The 12,277-nt window shown below is 44.8% G+C and overlaps 1 protein-coding gene and 1 long non-coding RNA gene across 6 annotated transcripts in view; both read right to left on the reverse strand.

The window, feature by feature from the left end:
- Positions 1-12,277, reverse strand: part of cadm2a (cell adhesion molecule 2a) — a 319,233-nt gene that overhangs the window by 242,740 nt on the left and 64,216 nt on the right. The gene's annotated exons all lie outside the window — the stretch shown is intronic.
- LOC125713429 (uncharacterized) lies at positions 2,861-4,595 on the reverse strand. The gene is made up of 2 exons (XR_007383587.1): positions 4,369-4,595; positions 2,861-3,347 (listed from the first exon to the last, which is right to left on the reverse strand). It is a non-coding gene; the product is annotated as an uncharacterized LOC125713429 (long non-coding RNA).

Here is a 12,277-nt window from a genome sequence, read left to right on the forward strand (position 1 = left end):
AGCCATCCTATCTGTACCTGGTGTGATACTGTTCTTCAATTCTGTAATTATTTTCCATCCCAGAGGGCGTTGAAGAGGTCCTGTGAAGATGTGACTTGGAGTAGATGCATATACTCGCACGGGGGATGACCTTGGTCAGGATCCAGCTACAGGGAGATTACAAAGTGCAATTCCTCTGTGTCACTGGCCATCTGCGCCCTCCCCAAACTCCCTATGTATTCAAAGAGAACACGGGGGGGGGTAAGTTGTTCCATGCGACCTACAGGCAGTCGATAAATGATGCAAATCAGAGGGCCAGTGTCATTTTCTGTCAGGTATGATTTTTCTTGCTTTGTCAGCAAAAGCTGGACGGCCACAAGCCTGGGTGGTTCTTAACAAGCTCTACGAGGCATCCGGTTGAAATCAAGGATGGAACCACGCGACCAGGCAGGGCACCTGCAAACCTCCTGGGACAGCTCTGCCCAGTACCAGCCATGAAACTCAGTCTTAAGCCCACCATATCTTGCTCTTCCCTTTCATTCAGAATGAAATATCATGAAACAATATACCAATTCTGTCCCAAGGCGACAACATATGGATGGCGGGGTGATGTACAAATCCGGAGCAAGGGAGCGGCGATCTTTAATCCACGGAACAGATTCCCCGTGTTACATTTATATTCTCTGGTCATGTCTTATACAGGAAGAACAGAATGAACCCACTGTCATGCACCCTGCCAAGCAGAAGGTGAGGTTGTCCGCCCGTGACTTTGTCACGAACCCACAAGGTCGAGCAATTGGACAGCTGCCGTAGCCTCCTGGGTGGTATATAAGGTTTTAACTGGGATAGCTGCCCAGTGTTGTCAAATCCCAGCCTACCGATTGTACAGATTGCTTATTTGTTGTCTTTCTCTTTGATTTTTTTTATCTCAGTTACCTCTGCCAACCATTATTTCTATGACCTTGCTTTTCATCTCATACCACTAGTACCATAGTCCAGTTTACTACAAAGTTTCACCATCTGGATCTGCTTCCAGAAAGCCCCTTCCCACACCTTAGGAATAAGGCCACTCAAATGAAGACCTAACATCTAAGTTCTGAGCTCAAACTTACAACAGCAGGTCCTTCTCCTTTTCTGACCAAGGTCCAGACCCCCTGCTGCCCGTCATCATTCTAAGCCCTGAAAGTGAACTGACATGGCTGCCCTTCTAAGTGCCTGATGGGAAAGATCCCCCATGTTCAAGTCAGTGGGGAACAACCTGGCTGCCTATTCCATGTAGCGATGGTGATGGGGTTTCCATGGCCCTGTGCTAATCCGCGGCACCCTCCCCATCAATCTGCCCTTGCTCACCTGGGGGGCTGATTGCCAGATGAGCAAGGGCACTGCCCTGCAGGTCTCCAGGTGCAATGATGTGTTATGGAAGCAGATGGGGGGGGGAAGGGGGAGGAACAATCCAAGACCCCTCGCTGCATCTGCTTCCATCAAGGTTGCACCTGGCCTTTCCCCAGTCCATTCCTCACACCTTCTGTGTAGAGGATTCCTCAACTCTCCATCTCCTTCATGCTTCCAGACACTTCGCAGCACCATTCGATCTCCTTCATTTAATAATGTATTGGACTACTCCCCAGGAGAGAAAAAGGGGAAGTACAGAATGGAAGGTTTATTTTTCCAAAACCGACCTTGGCTAACAGCAAACACCCTATGACACAATACATCAGGCATCCCTAAAAGGCGACCTACGGGGCCAAGTCCAGCCCACACGAGTCAAATGTTTGGCCTGTGCGATCAATCCAGGACCTCCCTCAGTGAATTTTATCAAAGGCAGCCCCCTCCCCCTGAAAATTTTTATACCGATGCGACAGATATCGGGAGCAGTGGCTCTTGGGTTCACAGTCGCTGATGGAACTTGACCCATGAGGAAAAATAATTGGAGACGCCTGCCATACATTATGGACTGTACGGTAACGATAAGCTGGTCAGGGGAAATAATCTGTGGTTTAGGTATGTGTGCCACCTACAGAAGGCTGTATTAAATCACCTTCACATGAAGGATTACCTGGAAGGGAAAAAAAAACGAAGAGTTATCATTATGACTTGCTTTGGGGGATATGAAGGAAAGAACTACAGCTTGTTAGGTTGGAAAATAAATGACTAAATTAAAAAAGCAACTAAAGAAAGTTTCTTTTTTCCCTACTTATGACAGATCTTCACCACAATGACCCTCCATCATGATGACTTCCTTTAATTAATCTAATCAGAACCCAGGGAGAGCCAGCAGAAGCTCTCTGGGTGCCTCTCCCACCTGGGCCCTTGCTAGAGACAGCAGTAAACATTTCAGTAATGAACAATGGACATGTCTACCCCACCTCCAAACCATTATAATAACAGGGTGGCAGAAACTACGGGAAATAAAAAAATGCCTTCCCACAGACAGAAACACCATAGCATAGCTATAGTTAATGTCTCTCAAAATACCTGGATGGATTTATCAAAACATCTAACAAAAAGAAATTAAGTGGGTGTGAAGTTTTGAATTTTGAAAAGCCCTGAGCTTTGAAGCTTTGTAATGACTTTCACATTGGGTGTAAAAAATCCACTACTGTTCTAACAGTTACAAAAAGAACTTTAAATGGTTCGACCCCTGGCTGACCTTGGAGTCAGACAGAGGTAGCTAGCCTGAGGAAGGACTTGCTTCTACTTCTAACTCTGCAGTTTCTGGAAACCTCATTACGTTGGCTACGTGTTACCATAGTTCAGAACAAGTATGGGTGGTTTAGACCTGACTGCTCAGTATCCTGAGACAACACAAACACGGGATGAGTTACACAGCAGATGGGAAGGAAGAAAGTACCACTAACAGAAATGTTCAGGTTGAATCTGCTGGTTTTTAGAACATGCTTTTATTTTCAGAAAAAGTCCTGTTGAAGGTCAAAGCTAAAGGGCAGCACTGTGATGGAAAGTAATGTGAAGAGAATGGCCAATGGAAGGTTCCAGTCTACATGGAGAGCATTGGCATTCATTAACCAAAGACAATCTCCGGTGTAGAGACAGACAACCCAGCCGAGTCTAGGAATTCAACATAGACAAATGAGACGAGTCACAGAGTTTGGTATTAACAAATATGGCGAGTCTCAGACTTTGCCACAAACAAACCAATATAAATTCCAGAATTTGATACCGATGAACAGGGCAGGATTGAGGTTTTGCAGAAAAACAGTTTTTCTTGGAAATCAACTTATAAAACCTTGATCTGATGAACTGCTCATCTTCTGATTTGCCATCTTCTGTTGTTTTCTTATTTCTTCTTTTGATGTCTCCCTTAAGTGGTTGGCAGCACTCGCATGATGCACAGGCCTACAGTATCCATTCTAGTCAGACCAAAACAGATTTGACGTTTTCATAGTATTTACACTATTTTCCTACTAACTTCTGCTTACAAGTAATTACAAGAAATCCTGATCAAATCTAGTACAAGAAGACAAGATAACCTAACTATTAATCACAACAGTGTCAACGGTGACCATACACTTTCAAAACTACACCACCCCAAAACAGAAACACCTGTTTCTATAACGTGGTAAGTACACAAATTAAAAACGGTTTGCTTGCTTAGGAACAAGGTAACCTAAGGCAGTGTCTAGGTCCCCTCTACGAAATCCTAATGCTAGTAAGATACCAAATTTGATGAGCCATGGTCAGATTTCCCAGACTGCCTTGCTCCTACTTCACACACATCTTATCCGTCTTTGGATGGATAATATAGCTTTCTGTGCCATGTGTAAAAAAAAGGCACTGGAAGAAGGAACAAGCAATGCATTGAAGTAGCACAGTCAATAATCAAATAATCAAATCCAAGACGGCATCCAGTTTCCTCCTTAATACCCAGAGAAGATCCCATTATCTTCGACTTCCTCTTGGCAAAAGAGTCTCTCACTTCTCAAAATGGAAAGCCGTCTATAAAACCAGTTGGGCGGTCCGACATATTAGCGAAATCTGGAACAAGGTATCCCCTTGCCAAACGTCCGGAGGTAGGGATGAACGGTCCCGTAAAATAAGAGAGGCCACAAAACATGACCTTACAGTCCAATAACCGGAAAACGACTGCAGTGGAGCTGAAGAACATTCTTAGTGTCCAGCCTCTGACATATTAGTCAGTGCCTTCCATTATAACTAACGTAACTCCTAGATGATTTTGCACACGCAAGACAAAATGTCACCCACAGCCAATTACAGAATCAACTACAAGGGTATTAACAAACTTAGGTAGATAATATGGCAGTATACCCAGTGTGTGAAATAAATCCCTTAAAACATGAGGGTAGTTTTATGCTTATTAAAAAAAAAAAAAACTAGAATAGTGTACCATGAAATTCACATTTAAAACCTCACCTTTTGTCTTTGCTTGGTTTGGACTTTTGCAGTAAAGTTTTCTGTTCATTTGTCTTCAAGCCTAATCTCCAATTCCATTCATTATAAAACAAAATAAAAAAAAAAGTCAGTGGAAGATATTAACTGGGCTGTGGAAACTTCCCCACTGGGGACCATTAAAAGAAGCAAATCTGCTACTTAAAATCCAGCGTGAAGATAAAGAACAGAGTTAAAGGCAAGCCAGATAGTCCATATGAATGAGGAACCAGATTTCTCACTATTTCTTTGTTCAGGTAGCGCCTTCAAATCCATTATCCTTGACACCAGGTACGAATGCATCTTAGCGTCGATCTGTCAAAAACAGAGCCTGAATTTAATTTAAAGTTCTGGAAAAATAGCTGCAAAATCGGCGAAGCCCCCTGGCTGGGATCACATAAACGCGCAAATTTAATTAGCGGCGGGATGACAGCGTAGCGCAGCGCGCGCAACCAGACGCTTTCCCTCCGCTTCACGCGGCTACTTCCGAGGACGAACAAGTTCGCGCGCGAGCCTCGTTAACCCCGATCGGCGCGGTTCTATTACCGGCGGCTGTGCCTTGAAATTTGCGCTAAAGTCGGTCTAATTAAAACCTGCAACACCCAATTAAAAATGCAATACCCAGTTAAAAATAAATAAATAAATAATCATTCTAGCCCCTGAGAACGGTGCACTCTAAGCAGCATTCGCTGTGGAGCCACGGTCGGTACGGGGATAATGTAAGGCTTTATTTCGAGCTTGTGCAGCTTGTGGCTATGTGCGTGATTAATCCAGATTAAGGATAAATCGTATTCCGCCATGTGTGAAACCGGCGACGCGCGACTGCAGCAGGATGCAGACGCACAGAGCGAGTCTCCGGGGAGACTCTGAGACGGGTGGGTGCGTGCAGCTCCGCATGGGGGAACGCTAGGCATCGCACTGAGCCGTGTCGCAATCCTCTCCGTTAATACCACGCAGCTACGGCCGCTTAGCGCCACACGGAAATAACTTTGTCTTGTCCAACCATTTGTTGTGTCCTGCACTTCACTCAGTTCACCAATGATATTTTAGGATTTCATAGGATTTAAAGGTGGGGTGCATAAGTGGGGGCAATAATTTATAAAGACGCACCAACAAATGATGTGTTTTGAACCAATGAGTGAAACGGGAGGGGCCCTCGGGAGACCAATCAGCTCTCAGTGCCCATGTGGCCCCACCCCAATATATTCCCTATCTTAATGATATCTTAATAAGTAATACTCATCCTAATAAGTAATACTCATGGTCAGTAAACATCCTACTACATCACACATCCAAATGCAACACCCTATAACTGCATAATATTCTATAACAGTACAGACGTTCCTACTTACGAATGAGATACGTTCCGAATGGCCGTTCACAACTTGAAATGTTTGTTAGTCATTATTCAACATCATTTTAAGGGTATATGCAAGTACACAGAACTAGGATGCTGGGAGTACGCACGCTACACTGCTGCGCGGCGGGAGTAGCGGACAGAAGTTGTACTGGTCGGAATTGGCGCGCGGGAAAAAGAAATTGATGTTGTGGTCAGGAAGCGGGAGCCTAATGAGCACAATTTGGACTTACAGTCCTCTTCGTTCGTAAGTCTGAAAGTTTGTAAGTTGAAAGTTCGTACGTAGAGGAGCGTCTATACTTACATTTCTTTACTCAGTTGTATGTCCAATGGAAGCCGCCACTCGATTCCATTGTACTTGTGTAACCACACTTACACAGTGACTATAAGATTCTCGATTCTCAATCCAGAACCAAACAACTGGAAAGGCGGGCTCTGTGTCAGATTTGCTGAGGCTAATGAGCGCTAATGAAGCTAACAAGGGCTAACTACTGTGCAGAAAAGAAAAAAAAACTCTAAAAAACCGTGTGAGTGATTTGTCAGAGAGTGTAGTTAACTTCATTTCTGTAGCCAGTGAGAGATGCCTGGAAGGTTAAAGAGGTATTAGCCTTCGCCAACACAACCCGCCCGAATCTTAATATCATCATCTGAGAAACCTCTCTCCGCAGACTCGCTATGTTGCTCTAGTTCTGAATATTGGGTCCTGTGCTCTCCAGCAGGCTGTGTAAGTGAGTGTTTGTTAGCCACACGCCATCACTGCAACCCCCACCGCCTCCCCACACATAATACCTTCAGCCATACAGTAAACGGAAGAACGGGCAGGAATTAGCCGTAGCATAAATCACAGTTGAAGACTAGGCGTCCGTCACATGTTTAAACATGAACCTCAGAAGCAATTACCTCCTCCTTCCGGTCGGCGGGCCAGATAGGATCTGACAGCGGGGAGTGAGACAAACACACAGCAGCAGTTTTTAAGAAGCGCAAGACGCTCCCGGTAAAAGCTTGGGGTGAGGAGTCTTTCAAACGCTGCCGTTTGAGGGCCGTCGCCACGCAATGGCTTGTTGAGGCCCACTGTTAATTCCGTTACTTTCTATTAATTAACAGACACAGCTCTGAGGGTGCGCAGGCTCTCCGATATAAAGCTGAACAACTGTTTGTTACGCAGGATATAATTGCACCAAATACAACATGAAATAATTGTAATTGCAAACACGCAACAGACGAGTAACTTGAGTGCCGACGAATGAGTAACATGCCAGTTGCTGCAGAGAGTACATGGACGGAGGATGTCTTGGATGGCTATGGAGAAGATGTTACATCTATGGCAAGGTAGAGAAATGACATCTGAAGCCTTCATCTCCTAGGAGATCCCCCCACCCCCAACAGCACTGTTTGCCCTTTTGAGGCTCTCTGAACCTTGGCGATTACATGCCCCTCAATCTCCTAAACAGGCCTCACAGTGCTGGCAGAAAAATATAATGTGTGTTGAGAAGATTTCCTTCAAGAGGGTTGTGGTTGGGAGGGAGGGGGGTGACCAGTCGTTTGTTTGAGACCCACCCAATAATAGTTAAACCAGTCGGTCTTATTAAGCCTAAAACATGGATCTACACCCGGTTCAGCACTTGACAGATCATACATTTATTTTGCTTGTGTGTGAATGTGTGTGTGTGTGTGTGTATTGGGGAGGGGGGTGCGGATTAGGTTCATATTACATTGTGGGGACCAAATGTCCCCCACAATGTAATAAAAACCTATTCTTTTTTTTTCATTGTGGGGACCATTTTTGAAGTTCCCACAAAGATCTGTGGAGGCAATCAAAAAACTAAAAATGCCAATACTCTTGTATTTAGTTTGGTTACTTATGGTTATGGTTAGGGCAGAGAAGGGGTTTTCCCCATATAAATGAATGGAAAGTCCCCACAAAGATATAATTACAAACCTGTGTGTGTGTGTGTGTGTGTGTGTGTGTGGCTGTCTGTGCGGCTGTGTGTGCGGCTTGCCACTGCTCGCGATGCCTTTCATGTTCATACCCTATCAAGCTGATTGTCAGAAAAAGCACAGCCTGAAAGTATACATTAATTTCCCAGGGTGCTCTGGGGACACAGAGCTCAATGCGGCCCTGATATGAAAAAAATAACATGAGGGGGGGGCCTCGTGGATGAAGCTTGCCAGGCCAGCTGGTGCGTAAGGAGGGAATCGTATTAAATGCTGCCACTTTCGTCTCTTATGAAGGTCACCAGAGTTAAATTAAATTGGCATGGAACTGCCAAAGATTTGCATGCTCAGTCACGTGGAAAGTGGGATTTGTACGTAAAATGCATGGAAACGCGATGGATGAATCTTAGCATGAGTATCTGCAAGTCCTCAGCCCTCAGTCCTCGTCCCTCAGTCCTCGTCCCTCAGTCCTCGTCCCTCAGCCCTCAGTCCTCGTCCCTCAGTCCTCGTCCCTTGCCCTCGCTGTCTCCTCATCGGAGACGCCCTCCGTCTTTGCTTAAGGTAAAGGCAAAGATGAATCTCACGGGTCACCGATTTGACCACCACAGAATAAGCAAGACGGTTGGTTTGTCCAAATCCAAGGAGTCACTATACCCGGATAACAAGGCACATGACTTGCACCCAACTGAGCCACCTACAGGTGCATAGGTCTGCAGAGCTTATTATTATCCCAGCAAAGGACCTTCAGGCCTTGTGAAATATAAGGTCCCATTCCTACTGATTCAACATCTTTTGTTTCATTACTGGAGCGGAATGTAGTTGTTACCCTCAATTGCTTTATTAAACATCAAACTGAACAAACAGGGGAACGCTAAACAATTCGATTCATGCCAGATAAAGGCATCGTGCAAACAAAACCAGAAGAACTACTCTCCACTCTCAGGACTCCACTACAGACTTTGTCCGCAATGTGCACACAGGCGGTAATTAAATAATGGGCTTAATGTCTGGCGCCGTACCTTACTTCCGTGTTTACATTAATCAACAATAAACAGTCAGTTGGTGTCTGAACCTCCCATTATTACAATATGGTGTGCTCAATATGGTGAATGGTCTGGCCAATTCGGCACCAACCGCGTGCACGTCTGCATGCCACCTGTAGGTGGCCGGAAGCAGATGATCCCAGGTAAGCATGCCATACCTGCCACATTTTCTCAACAACTTCTCAACGACTGAGTAGGTATTTGTCCTGCCTCGCCCAGCTTTGAGGATTCCGATGATTCTGAGCTCTTCAGCTTGGACGTCACCGCAGGGAAACTCGCGCGAGCAAAACCTAAACTTATCCATAGGTCTACTGGAAATGAACAGGAGCTTCAGCAAATAGCCCAAAGAGGCTTTCCGGTTAGTGAAGCAGTGATTGCTTTAATTGCTCAGGAAGGGATGAGGATATAGTGACGCATGAGCTATAGCGCGTATGAGGCAGAGCAGTGCATTATAAGGTCATCCGTCTCTCTCCACATCAAACACTGTGTACCTCAGATGCATTAAGCCTACTACTGTGGCTTGCGTTGGCAGTGATTATCTGCAAGGTGCCTCAAGGTTAGAGGACTAAAACTAACAGGAGCTCCTTCTGCCCTATAGGGGAAAAAATAAATTTCTACTTTCTTGTTGCCCCTGGCTCCAGTAGTATTACAACAGCACCTAGTAATTATGGCCAGATCAGCTGTGACAGCAGTGTACAGAGTCGCTGTCAGGCAACTGCTGAACCTGAGAGTGTAACCTTACCCCGGGGTCACCTGTGACCCTCAGACACCCAGAATGCACCACTCAATGATACAGACAGAATGACATTTCAGTTCCAGCAGTTAATTACTGACCTGTATCTCCAGATGTTGGTGGAGCTTCCAGAGCATCACAGATTTGTGTATATTAAATTCCTATTTATTCCTCATGTGCATCGCAGAATCTTGTATTATGTTTTTATGATCAAAAATGATGTGCAGTACACAATACCTGATAATGATAGTAAATAACTATGTTACTGACTTATGTTTTTACCTTACTGTACTTTTTATCAATAATTTAGAGTGTGCTCTTTCTATGAAAAAAAAAAAAAAAAACTTACTGTAGCCTAGGTGTGTAGTAGATTGTACCATCTAGCTTTGGTAAGTACACTCTATGATGTTCTCACAAATACAAAATCGCATAACAGCACGTATCCCTGTCGTTTGGCGATGCATAATCGCTTTTCACTTTTGAACTTGAGTTGAACAAGTTTGACCGAATGCCTCTGCCTTAAATCCGAACCATAAAATCATTATTATTTTATTTAAGAATCGACGGACAGGCAAAACGAGTGTGCATTTTTTTTTAAAACCCAAAATCTGTTTACTGTGAAATGGCATTAGTAATGATTGCTGCATTATTCATGGTTAGCCGTCCACACTGTGTAGCTGATATGCCACCCACACACACATACGCCCACTGTGTATGTCCTGTTTAATTGAAAAAAGCTTATTTTTTTGTCCTTGCAGAGTTAATGCGTAGGACAAACCCTAAATATTGGAATGGCACAAGAATTGTGCTCTACTCTTTGCAAACCTTGTCATTCCACTTAGAATTTAAAGAAAAAAAAATGTTTGCTACAAAATTAGCGATCCCCAAGCAGTTTTGTGATTACGGAATTTTTCCCGGAAATTAGTGCCGCAAACCCAAAATTCATTTTTCTTCTTTAATAGATTTTCCAAGTAATATTCAGGCAGCTACGTTCCAGTGCACATCACAACTATTGCAATTCACCCCATTAATATTTAAATATTTAATATGCGGCGTTTTAATATTCGAGCCGGCGTCGCAATGGTGCAGAGGCTTCCATGGCAAGCTGGGGGGCGGGGGAGCGGGGAGGGGAGGGGAAAGCAGAAGTGCGCCTCCTTCAGGCGACAGCCGGATAAGCCACGCTAGACATGAGTGTGATTTAATGGTAGAGCCGACGGCGAGGCCACCACCGGAAATCTCCAGCTGTCCCAGAAATCCTGTATAAGCACGTAGCAGCCAAAGGAAACAGAGGAGACGAAAAAAGCCAAACGGTGTGGATTGACGACGCACACGGACGTCCTGGCGAGGAAGAATTTGAGGGATAGATTCAGAGACACCGAGCCCAACGGCCTGTTACAAACCAGGCCTCTGTGTAATCCAACCTATTCTCTTCACATTCAGAGTAATATTCCTGGGCCAGGTGTTTTTTTTCGTTTTTTTTTTTTTTTTTGCAGGCATAGGTAGGGGCCTCCTTGAGAAACATTCCCCTCTTTAATGGAAAAATAAAACACAAAACAATAGAATCACCCGGCGATTCAGCTTTCAAAAATTTCTCATTATACAGGCACTGCAAGGGTCCAAGAGGGGAAAAAAAAAACTCAAATACAAGAGCACCTTTGAGATCTCTCTCAAAGTAAATATGAGGCATTACTTCTCCAAGGAGGACACAAAACCAGCCTGACACATACCCCGGCCTGTCTAAGTGACTGGGAGCCTCTGCCATTCAGCTGTTTTCACAGTTCAATTTTTGTATCAGCATTCGTAGCAGGAGTGAAAGATTGCTTTCAGTCTCGATATTACAGAATTTTCGGGGGGGGTGGGAGTGTGTCTGAAAATGCAATTTGAGGCCCTTTTATTTCGCACATTATAATGGAGGCAATATTCAATGGCGCTGACGCTGCCTCTGTGATGCTCCTGGATGTTACCGGGCTGGCCAAAGGCTCGCTCGGCCATGCGGCGGGAATCACAGCGCACCTGGAAGGCTCTGCCAGTGTGATGGCGCGTCTGAGACCCCCCCCCAATCAGGGGCAGCACTAAAATAGAGACAGGATAAAGGGCCAGCTGCCACTGGTAGCCGCAGACGAGCCACTGACCCTATATCCTACCACAGCTTTTATTGTCTCAGAAAAGGAACAGTGAGTCTTCATTTATCCCTGCCGGGGAATTTTCATTTGCATATTCCATCGTGTTCTCCGCGCCACACATATTCAGGTGAGAGCAAGCTTTGGGGGGGGGGGTGTCATGGTGCGTGGTCAAGCCAGTGTAGAGCACCCCCAGAGCAATGGGAGACTAACTCAGGGGCCTAATTGTGGCGTCAGTTTGCCATCCTTGGGTTTCGAACCAACAACCTTTCCGATCACAGACACAAAGTGCTATCCTGTGCAGCCACACCCCCCCCCCCAACAAGACGCAAATATGTGAAATAAGCTCCTCCATGTCATTATCAGCTCTTCACTTCCTTCCTTCTGCGCATGGTAGAATGTGATATCTTACGAGCTCAGTGTTTTACATCAGAGATTGTTTAGATTTGCGTGCTTGTCGTCGTTCTCATTTACTGATGCGCTGGTACATCTCCTTAACAAAACTACAAATTACCATTTAAATTGGATTTTTGGGGGTTGTAATTTTGGAAGATGAATTGCACTGTAAACAATGTCAACAAGCTTTAGTGATTCTAATTACAAATTTGCCCCTTTGAAAAAAGAAGCGAATTTCTTAATACTGACACGGCTAACGAAATGTGACACTTCGGTAACTTTGAACATATGGTAGTTGACTCGAAAATTC

The sequence above is a fragment of the Brienomyrus brachyistius genome, chromosome 18, assembly GCF_023856365.1.
Source record: "Brienomyrus brachyistius isolate T26 chromosome 18, BBRACH_0.4, whole genome shotgun sequence".
In the NCBI taxonomy this organism is placed as follows: domain Eukaryota; kingdom Metazoa; phylum Chordata; class Actinopteri; order Osteoglossiformes; family Mormyridae; genus Brienomyrus; species Brienomyrus brachyistius.